Genomic DNA, 12,332 nt, shown 5'->3' with positions numbered 1-12,332 from the left:
AAATTGACACATTTACTGCATTAAATAGTCAGGAATATCAAAGCGTTATTGTACATGTAACTTACACTTGTGAGTACGATAGCGACAAGCCTCTTAGACAGACTCGCTATGACGTTGTCTTTTATAGTCTGATTTACACTCAGCAAAAAAAAGAGGAAAATTAGAGAAACAGAGGCCGATTCTACCAAAGCCGTCTGTGACTTAAGGTAAAAGATTAAAATCTCTTCACAATGGTCAGTTTTTGGTACTGGAGAAATTTGTCTTTACAATAACATTGATAAGGTGGACAACATGCAAATTTCTAAAACCGAAAAATAAGCATTAAGATCGCATTTCAAATTTTGGCTGAAATCAGAATTGGCTTTTTGGAATCAGTCCCTGGGCTGGTTGGCCCGGGTGTCAGTATATTGTGACTGTGTGGTGTCATTTCTGGTGTCTTCGGCATGTTACTTCAGTGGCAGCAGCACTTTGGCGGCATGGATTCTGCCACAAGAAAACACAAGATGTGTTCACACAGCCAATGAGTGAGTGGGTGCTTAGACAAGTGGTACTAAACAATTTTCGGTCATATGACGAGAAAGTAGTCCTTTAAAAACATGTACGTGTAACTTGCCTCCTTGTTGCAGAACGGATTTCCACCGCTTTTTCATCTAGTGCTCCTCACTGAGACTAAGTCGCCCCACCCAATCGATTATACTGATACGTGTCAACCAGTCTACTCTATAACGTTGTACTAATCCCTGATTAGCCAGCGACGAGGCTACAAATTCCTCGTTTAAGGTCTTAGGTGTGACCCGACGCAGAATTGACCCTGGATCTACCGCCCAGAAAGCGGGCGCTCCACCAACTGCACAAACGTGGCCGGTCACACCCAATGACTCCTCGTCGCCATATGACTGAAAATTTACTAACTACGACGTAATACCCAAAGCATACACTACATTCTCATTAATGTCAAATTTGAAATTTTTTTTCACACCACGCCCCATTAAAGTACTTTGGAAACCATTTAAGTTTAGTCTCACAAAATGGCTGCCCAAACAACACAACCTTAGTCCCAAAAACCCAGGCCAGCCTGACTAATACTATAAATTTGTCCTTTTTGTGACTCACATAAGGTACACATGCGTATATAGGCCTACACTGTACCTACGTAAATTAAATACACAAGGTCGTGTGATATCCATTAGCCTATCCATTATGCATGTCGTTCCGTACGAAGAAGCGTTTTAATAAACGGAACTGTGGCAGAATAACACCACATAAATCAATTCTTTTGAGTAAGCTACTTTGAATTGGAATGATAATAACACTACACGGAAACAGCTGTTCTGTATTGTTTGCGGAGAATATATGCTCCATGGAAACTATTCCCGGAGAGTTCACTATTGGATGCATGCAACAGCTTGGCCTTAACATTTAATAATGATAGCATCACTAAATTTTGCACCACTAGTTATTGCTTTTAGAACGAGAGCCATGTAGGCTACACTTGATTTCTAGAATCAAGGAGTTTACTACGTTAAAGTCATTTTTTTTTCTATTTGATTCTTTGCGGGACCCTGGTGGAAAATTCATGTAGTCTTACATGAAGTTCACATCCTACCACTTGCCTTTCGCCAACGTGGAAAAGTCAGCTGTATTACTTGCCAAAGTTCGATGGTTGATCGTTTACTCTGGTGCACTGCCAGGCTGTCATAGCATATAAAGTGGAACATTCTTTAGTCAAAAATCAATCAATGAACAAAACTGTTCTGATGTTTATATGTGAGCATAAATTTAAAAAAAATGAAAAATACAAAGAACAGAAAATTATGATGGCATTGTCTACAAGTCCCTCTAAAAGAATCGCCACTGTGTTCAAATCCTATTGAAATCTTAATTGATTCCTGAATAAGTCATTTTTATTAATATTTTTCTTTTGGTTGTTGTTGTCATTATCGCAACGATGGTTAGTTGTTATAGTAGTAGCATTTGTTCCATTCCACTATTTTTAGTGCACTGTCAAAAAAAATTAAAAACTTTTTAGTGATATGAGTTAACCAATCCCATACATAAGACTTAATTACATGAATTACTGTTATGATGAATGATGAAAAGTTCTTTTTTACATGAAAAATTTTTTTCTTGATAATAAGCCAGACCGCAAATAAGTTTGGATTAAGCGTGTCATCCGGAGCATAGAGCAAGGTAAGAAACAGAACGCTTCGAAGGCTTATTAAGGGGGGTAATATGACCCGAGATAAATATATCTACGTAATAAATGTAATAACTTGCAAAACAAGTTTTGTATAACATTTAGAAAAACGGGACACAAATATATACCATTCACCGTCATTGAGAACAGAAGGATTTATCAATTTAAAAAATGAAACGTAGTTTGCCATATTCAAATCACCAAACGAATGCACAGAAAAGGGAGTTGTCCACTGTTCAAGAACAAGGGGCCGCAGGCCTCCCGAGTTCTCAAACAGCGGACAACTTCCGTCTGCCTTGCATTATCCAGGTAAACTGGACATGGCAAACTAGGTTTTATTTCTATTCTAACTTAGCATTATGAAATAATGGGGCCATTAGGGGAGGGAATAACACGGAAAACAGCCTCTCTCTCCTTTTTGTTAACATGTGTCACAGTGACTTCCCATTTTCATTCTTGTTTCACCTATGTATTTGTCTTCTTTAATTTAACACAACACGTTTTACTAAATCTTGTTTAGCGCTTGCTTTGGTGTCGTGTTGCATGGAGAGTCGGTCTTTATGTCACTTTTTAGCCAGTTGAAGATTTTGGTGTGACCTTACATTACTACTGTACTGAGTCGTTGGCAGACAATTTGTATGCAAGTGGGTTGATTTTTTGTTTGTTTGGATGAGCTAGGACTTAGTCAAAGATAAAAGCACTTGCCTGGCCCTTGAAGGGTGCAGTTCATACCAAACCTGTCTGCCATTAGTTTTCTTAACTTTAGCTTTTTCGTTCGTCAGGTTATTCTGCTCTGTAGGCATTATTAAAGAATTTCTGCCCGTCAATCACAAACAGTTTGTCCTGTTCTATTGTTACCACAGCCCGGACAGTCCCACGCGACATTGGTGTCCGAAATGGGACTAGAACCCCCGACCCTCAGATTAAGAGTCTCTTGCTCTGCCGACTGAGGTAACCGGGCAAAAATTTCACCTGCAAGTAAACGTCCTACTTACCGTTACGAAGTACTCTAAAAAAACAACTTATCAAAAAGGTCAACAATGTCAAAAAGGTCAGAGGGTGACTTCCCGGTACATCTTTGAACATCTGATACCAGGTTTGAACTAACCATGTACCAATCGATCAGTCATACCTTCATTTATTCATTTCTTTCCGAAACATTAATTTACCCTGCAGATCAACAGTATAACTTGCAATGGCAACTAGTGAGCCCTGGAATAATCCACCGGAAACTCCAACGCTGGAGGGACAGTTACCGACAGTTGTGTATGAGAAAAAGTTGGTTGATTATCGAACAGAAAGGCTACATACAAAATCGGTCCGCAATGGGACGCGCCTGTTCAGAATTTCCCGCCTTGCCAATATGCCCCAACGAGCAACAATCCATTTGTTGTCCCTCCTGTTGCAAATATATCATCCAATCAGAGCGAGACACGCGGCAGCTATTAACCAATGAATGCACATTTCCCACCAGCACCTCTACAAGTCAGTTCGAGCTCTGAATTCGAACATAACAGTTTTGCGACGACATGGGAATGATGATTTTAAGGAATTGAATGAATGAATGATTATGGCTTAACGCCACATCGGCAACTTAAGGAATTGAAGTCAAACTAATAAAAAACAAAATGTCAGAAATGAAAGATTTATTTCGTGGAGAAACTTGTAGATTCTGTTGAAGCCTAAATGCAAGCTGATTCCTGAGATGGTATTGTTGCGGAGAATTTTGTGACCATGTGGAGCCGGCAGACTCTGGCCTACAGCTTCTTCTACTCTGGTCACACTAACTATGGAGCCAGGTGCGCGGACACAAGTCACAGAGTCATCCAACGAAACAACGGTAGATTGTTAAACGAACAGCGTTTTTCTTCAGACGGCCTATGTTTGTATCGTTGCCCATGTTGCGCTTATCCAGATAGTGTACCTAGATGCTTGTTGTTTGATGCCACCTCCTCTATATTCCACACACGGAATAAGTGCCTATTGGCCAAGTGATGTCGGCGTTGATAAATATTAAACCTTTTAAACTTAACTGCCTAACTAGTTATATATAAGTTCATTTTTTCTTTGTTCTCGGAAAATGTGAGCCGTTAAATTTTGAAGGAAACAGATGGTCTGACAGCACAACCCAGTCCCTGTTTTATTAGCGAAATGGAACCTTCCCAGCATCCAGATGGCAACTGGGTATAGATTGTCATTTTGAGCACATTTTACTCAACATTGCTTTTAGTGTTAGAGTTTTTGGAGGTCATCATGATAAAACAAGAAGTAATGTTTATTTATCTATTTGATTGGTGTTTTACGTCATACTCAAGAATATTTTTCTTATACGACGGCGGCCAGCATTATGGTGGGAGGACACCTGAGTCTGAGCTTAGCTGTGGCTTGACCAATCTTTGTCCCATTTTTATTCAATCCCTGACTCTTTTGTTTCTGTTAACATTAGATTTCTAGACATTCTTTTTTATCCAAAGTGTGCAGAACATGATTCCAACGAATACTTCAATCATCTATGCTGATGAATGTTGATTACAGGTTACACATGCGCAATACGTGCAATTATGCTACGAACTGAAGATTGCAGGGGCTCTGATTGGATAATACTGCCATACAGATATTACAGGTTTTTGATACCTACATTATAAATTTCTGCACTGTTATCTGACACCTATTGAAAATATATTGGAATTTTATCTGTTTTGGAGAGAAATGAGACTAGTTTTACCCACGGTAAGAAGCTTCAACCTTACCAGTGTTGCCAGTGTGAAAAAAAAAATGCTATGACGTCATTCATTTCCGGCAACAGCTGAAATACATGGCGGTCATGCAAGGCTGATTTTATGATAACATGTTCTGCATGTGCTTGTATTGTATGACAGTGCCCTACAATTTGGAGATATATGTGTTTGGAGTGAAAGTTGACAAGCTTACAACATAAACAGTAAGGAAAGTAACCTATAGCTTCGCGCGTACAAAAAAATTAAGACCAGTACCTGTTAAGCTGTAGCTAAGCAGGGCCACAGGTGGCGCACAGAGTTGAAACTGAAGGTCAAACTTGTGGTGGCAGCTCGTGAAGTAACGCAAGCGCAAGGAGCTGCGCAGGCGCATGCTATTACCCCTACGTAGAACTATGCCTGTACAGATATGTTTGATTGAAAAAAAATTGCAATTTCAGCATCATGATGGTTCATGATATGGAATCACTTTTGCAATCACTGTTTAGAATCCTTATTCATTTGTAAAGTACCATTATTGTCTAACTGTGCATGATAAAACGCACGACACTATGTAAAATCAAATTACGGCAGCTATCACATTTATATTGATCTTGTTTACCAACTAAAATAGTCTTGGTCCCTGACCGATGACGTCACAAAATCTATGATGCTTTTGAGTTTAAATCATAAGATTTGATGGGTTCATTAGTATTCACGGTGACCGAATTAGGCTCATCGTATAAGTTTAAACCAGAGACCATTGCGATTCACACAGACATAAAGGCCTATGTTATCATAAGGAAAATCTTGCGGCCGCAAGTGGGGAGGTCTATCAGCAACCTGCGGATTGTCGTGGGTTTCCACCGGGCTCTGCCCGATTTCTTCCCACTATAATGCTGGCCGCGGTTGTATAAATGAAATATTCTTGAGTGAAAACACCAATCAAACAAACAAATAAAAAACATTAAACCTCTTGCTTAATGGCCTATTGCATTATATATGCAGAAGATGTTTTCAACAAAGATATCAACATGTTATATTCAGAGAATAAGCAAACTAGGACATAAGGCAGAAAAAAAAATGAATTTTAGCGGGAAGTATGTGTGATGAGCTCAGGTTGCTTTATCAGTTGTGACCTTCGGGCATTAACGGGTACATTATTTAATAGCGGTCTACAATTTGTATCGCGATTAAAACTGGGGCTATCTGTAAGGTAGATCAGCTGTTACGCACTCGACGGGGATAATCCATTATCGTACAGAGGGGGGATAGTTATGTACTAAAACGCCAGGGTCAAGACTTGTGTCATGATTGTCAAAAAGTCACATAAATGAAATTATGACATTTGTGACTATCATTTAAATGTAATGAGTTATATGTTTCTTTATAAAATTACCTGAGCTAATGTTCGAGACAAAATCGTGGTTGATTTTTACAGTATTTCATAGATTGTCGCTGTGTATGCCATCACCCTCATACTTATTCCTTTGTACTATTGTTGCCATTTTAATGGGTACAAGAAACCAGATTGACCTGTGTGATCTACAGATCTTCAGCAATTTACTGATGAACTTTCCCACGTGTGTCATTAATGTATAGACTAACACGCCATATTTTTAGTGGAAAACAAGAAATCCTCAAAAAGGAGACCCTGAATCAAACCCGGGTCCGATCATACGAACCACTTTTAAATAATACCTGTTGCTGCCTTGCTTGATGCTCAGCACTGAGAGGGTAGGGCAAGGAAGCAGGAAAAGTTGGCCCATTGTCAATATAATTAGACTGGATGGGATGTCATGTCTGGTGTCTTTGGCATGATACGTCAGTTGCAGCAGCACTTTGGCTGCATGGACTCACCCTGCCACAAGAAGACACAGTATATGTGCACATCCATAATGACTCCTCGTCGTCATATGACTGAAAAATTGCTGTGTACGACGTTACATCCCAAGCACTCAGTCATTCATTAATTCATTCATTCATTCATCCATTCATTAATTTTTACAAACCTCCATCGGTGATTGCAGAACGCCCCTATTATGTGTTACCATTGTTGTATTATGCAGATTGTTGTGTAAAGCTATAGATATGTGTATGAAAATATGTAATCATTACTTCTAAATGGACACATTTTGTCTCCTATAATACACGTCAGACATCCTATACATTCAGGCACTTCCCATTAAAACAGAAAGTATTAAGGACAGTCAATTTATCTGTGTAGACTACAATACAAGAGCCGGTTATCAACGAACGTTTCACTGCGCAAACAATCACACAAGCGTAAACTACGTTTTTGAACAAAACTTTTCTGCGCCTACAAACCAGGAATAATAGCAAACCAGCAAACACATATAGTAATTTTGGAAAATATTTTGAGAAAGATTGGGAATTATATATCTCATCAAACACTTCACAGGTTACTTACCAAAGGTTTGCCGGTTTATTCTTCACCTGTGAAAATGACAGATGTCGAATAAATGTCAGATTCTCGAGCATCTGATACATAAATGACGTGGGAGATGTTATTACCGAAACTTCTTGATTGTCATACGGCTTTCATTTCAAGAACGGCTGCCCTTAAGAATGTTTCACTTATACGACGACAGCCAGCATTATGGTGAGAGGAAACAGGGAAAGCTCGGGAGAAACTCACGACCATCCGCAAAATCATACGACTTCTATTTTTTTATTTATTTATTTATTTATTTATTTTTTTTATTTAATTATTTATTTAATTATTTATTTTATTTTATTTTATTTTATTGGTGTTTTACCCCGTACTCAAGAATATTTCATTTATACGACGGCGGCCACATTTATGGAGAGAGGCAGAGCCCGGTGGAACCCACGACCATCCGCAGACCTTCCCATGTACGGCCCATACGACTTATAAATGTTCCTAATAAATACATTTACTCAATCACAGCAGTCGGAAATAGCTTGCTAAGTAGTAAAGACTAAATTTAAGTGGTGTGTGATTTAAACAGCTGCGCCCAGCAGGGGAATTAGGTCATCACGCGAGAAGTCTCGTGAGGATTATGCTTTGTTATCACGTGGTGCACGTCTGACACTGCTGGAGGGTCCCGAGGGTGAAGATAGTAATCCATCTCAACATGGGCTATAGAGTTCTTTAATTTTTAAGGGATTGCACATGTAGAAAATAGTGTAAGGGTTTACTATACGATTCTACATTGGCCAAATCTACCTACATGTCATTAAGTTGCTTGATTTTACGAAATAAACAAGATGCTATTGCCATTGTTCAATATAGACCAGTAGACTTGAGGATGGTGATGGGCAAGATCGTTGGAGATATCTACGAGACACAATACTGTTCCCGAGCTTTCCGACCTGTTTCTCATAAAGGCACACAATACATGTAGTGCCATTTTGACCGCCTTAGAGGAATGCAGTAATCGGCCGTTATTGGTTTAATTTCCACAAACGCGTACATTATTATCTCCGTAATGTCGGATGCTCACTAGCCATGAGGTCTAAACAGTTTGATACTAGTATGGGATCATTTCCTCGGTCTTAATCTGTCGCTGGTTCGAATACAATATGCATCACAACTTGTTGGCTGTCTGACGAAAGGAATTGTAGAACTCCACTAGCCCCTGTCTGTGATTTCTGACACCCATACTACTACATGTACACATCCTTCAGTACTGTACCTATAACCGAAAACAACATGCGACAAGTACCGGCTGCGTAACGGAAGTGGATAGAGCGTCTATCTCATAAACGGGTAAATCCAGGCTTTAATCCAGAGTCGAGTCATATCAACATGGATAGTCTTTCTCACTGAACGCTCAGCATGAAAGAGATAGATGGTAGAGGGTTTCTCCGGTTTCCTCCCACAGTGTAAAACACCAATTAGATATATAAATAAAATATATTAACTCACATTTACAGTATTTCTGCCTACATATGAGTATCACCGTATAGACCCTCCTCCTACACATTATCTATACACGAGAAACAATAGACTATTACGAGTGTAAGGGATTTAATCATATAGACAATACTGTCACACACAGAAAAAGTCTCTAATTGGGATAAGCCTGAGCTTTTATCTTTTCCTGGGTCAGGGGTCATTATCCTGTGAGGGGGGCGTGGCAAAGTCCGATCATGTTGTGGCCATCTCTAAAGGAGTATCAGCTGATCCGTCAAAGGCGGTGTGCAGAGGGAATACTAACGTGATATAAGCCTGACTCCGCATCACGATATTGAAGGTAAGTTCAAATATTTTCCCCGATATTTATTCATACTGTCGTGAACGTGTCAGATTGGCGAATACCATTCAGAAAGAGGTTAAATGAACTGCTGGTCAAATGACCCACACGGTTGACACCTATGGCGCCCAACTCTGAGATTATAGGTTCGAAACCGGGATTAGTGTCTGACATTTTTCAGAATATCGTCCATAAAGCGCAAGCTATAATGGCGATAATACACCAGCTGTTGAGTCATGAACAGTTTAAATGGACTACATATGCATGTATTTATTTGGTTGTTGCTTAACGTCTTATTTTATGGCGCAATAATTCAGGACCTTCCCACCAATGTGATCGCTGTAAGTTCGAGTCCCGCTCATGCTGGCTTCCTCTCCAGTCGTAAGTGGGAAAGGCCTCTCAGCAACCCACTGATGGTCGTCGGTTGCCTCCGGGCTTTGTCCGTTTCCACTGTGACTGGTTGGGGGACCATGTCTGGTGTGTTCGGCATAATACGTCAGTAATGGTGGCTCTTTGGCGGCATGGACTCGCTCTGTCAAATCGCGTATACTTACCCCACATCAAACTCCAGGAAAAGATGCTTGATTTTTCTCATGAACGAAACGAACTACTGAATGCAAAAATATACGGTATGAAGTCATAGATCATATTCCATACCTGCAGCGCATGCGCCACTCTCTACGTTCGCATTACATCACTGCCACCACTAGCAAATTTTGTACAGAAATCTTGAATAAAGCCAAGGTTCCTGGGGTCATGGTGATAAGACAGGAAGTGATGTCAGAAAATACAAGAAGCCTGTATAAACCTTTGTTTCTAATAAAATTTTATACTTACGCATTCTCTTTTTCTAAAATATGCACAATATCATTGTAACCAAGGCCTGAAACGATTTTAGTAATGAATGCTGATTAGCTTAAGTAGTTTCTCGCGATGACACCAGTGGTGAGGCTAAGCCGAAGTGGTGGCAGCGGACGTAGAGAGGGGCACGAGATGTACGGAATATGGCCATTGATACGTAGTAGACTATCGTGTAATCTGATGTAAGGAAATTTTATTTAGTGGGGAAGAAGAAATTTCCTGAAATTCCAATAATAGTTTGTGCTCTGTTGTTCTTCTTCAGATAGCAGACGTAACACCGAAAGGACAGTAAGCATCGCCTCAGGAATTTCTAGATTTATCGTTTCATCGTTCGGCGTTGATCGACGTTAACTTTGCGCGTTGCATCATGGGACTGGGCAAAGGTCAAGGTCGCGGTAGTGGTGGCCGAGCTCCTGGTATCTGCTGGTCTCTCCTCTGGTTTATTGTGATGATCGTGGCCTGGTGGATATCGTTTCTACTCGTGGGAATTTACGTGTTGTTGCTTCCGTTCTCGGCATGCATCGCTCCAGTCAGGGGACTCAGTGACAGTCTACTTCACTGCGTGACATATCCAGGGAGATGCGCCGAAAACATGATTAACATGACACCGATGTGTTGAGTGATGAATATTCATGAACCACCAAATGCATATTCATGAGCTGTTTTAGATACAGACTCCTCCTCTGCCTCGTGGTGGTATGCATTCTTAGAGTATTTTACTTTTCATAGAAAAACAGTATTAACCGAGGCGAGGGAAACTCCATAAATCGAAGACTTAACTTCGGGTAAGACAGAAACTAAGTACTGCCATGGAAGTGAAATGAACTGTATATGAGTATTGTTTTTGAATTCTTTTTATATACAGTATGTATGAAAGGAAACCTAATAAATTCACAATCGGTGTAACACGTATTATTACGAATCTATGCGTCGAAACGGACATTCATATAGCATCCGTTAAAAAAGATGGACGTTCCAGGTCAATAGTCGCAAGGCCAATTACCAATACGACGTGCAACACAAACTACCAAAGAACTAAGAAAGTTTACAAAATACGAAAATAGGAGGGTGTCATGCAAAGGAAAGTAGTGAACTGTTTTCAGTGATGTTGGAAGGACGTGTACCATGCTAAAACATAAGTGGTCGATAATAAAATATGTATTTCAGTTGCGCTTTGATTGCAACTGTTCATACATGCAACGTGGCGACCTTATCCTACAAGATGAATATACAGTCCCTTGTCCCGGGTTAAGCGGAGTTAGACACAATCATGAAGCAGAGAGCCAGAGATTATGAATCCTCAGTCCATATTTACTTACAAGAGAATTATATTCATTGCAAAGCTTAAGAAACTTAAATTGAAGGATTTTGATGGAATAATTTGATGGAATAACCTTGACACAAGTTTTTGCAGTAATAACTTGTGACGTTGACTGAAATCGTCACATAATACACAGCATCCAAAAATGAAGAAAAAAAAGTCTTCGGTATATTGCTGTCCAAGTAAGGATAATTTACAATGTCAAATTTGAAACTATGAAACGAGAACGAGAAAAATAAGAGAAATGGATGGAAAACTGGAGAGCATGCTGAAAGTGCAAACCTTGTGCACAGCTGAAAATATACCAGTTTCCGCGCTACAGGCAAAGGGACAGTACTCTGTCCTGGTGGTTCGTGATCATGGACTGCGATGGAGATCAAAATAAAAATTTGATGGATTGGCCACAAAATTTCATCCAAATCCCCGCTTAAATCTTTTGGCTAAGTTGCTGACAGACAGACAGATAAATAAAAAGCTGCAAAATCACAACCTACTTAGCGGGGCCTAACAACCGGCCTTAAGCAATTCGCGACCGGTTCCAAGCGATGAACTATTTTGTTCTTTTCTGTAAAAATGTCTGAACAGTTGTGTCCGTAAAGCAGCGAAGTAGTTCGGGTAGGGAATGATGTCTTTTTACACAGCTTGAAACCGACTGCTTTAGGCGGGAAATGATACTCATTGCTTTAATTTTTATTGCAACGATTTTAAGCAATACAGTTGCAAAAACAAAGACGGAGCATCCTCTGGTTTTGTTTTACTCTGAGCGAAAAAAAAAATGGAAAACCGAGCTAAATAATGAATCATGCACAGTTCAAGGATGATTGGGACACAAGTACGTAGAACCACTCGTAGAGAAGTGGAATGACAGATCTCACTGCTGCTTGTCACAAATACGTAAGAGACGATCACTGTTTATTAAGATACTAGTGTTCTAATTGTGCAACTTATGCTACTAACTTGCAACACGGAAGTACCGATAGGCTTGTTCTCTTTTGTTA

The sequence above is a fragment of the Liolophura sinensis genome, chromosome 2, assembly GCF_032854445.1.
Source record: "Liolophura sinensis isolate JHLJ2023 chromosome 2, CUHK_Ljap_v2, whole genome shotgun sequence".
Lineage (NCBI taxonomy): Eukaryota > Metazoa > Mollusca > Polyplacophora > Chitonida > Chitonidae > Liolophura > Liolophura sinensis.
This window is presented reverse-complemented; position numbering follows the sequence as displayed.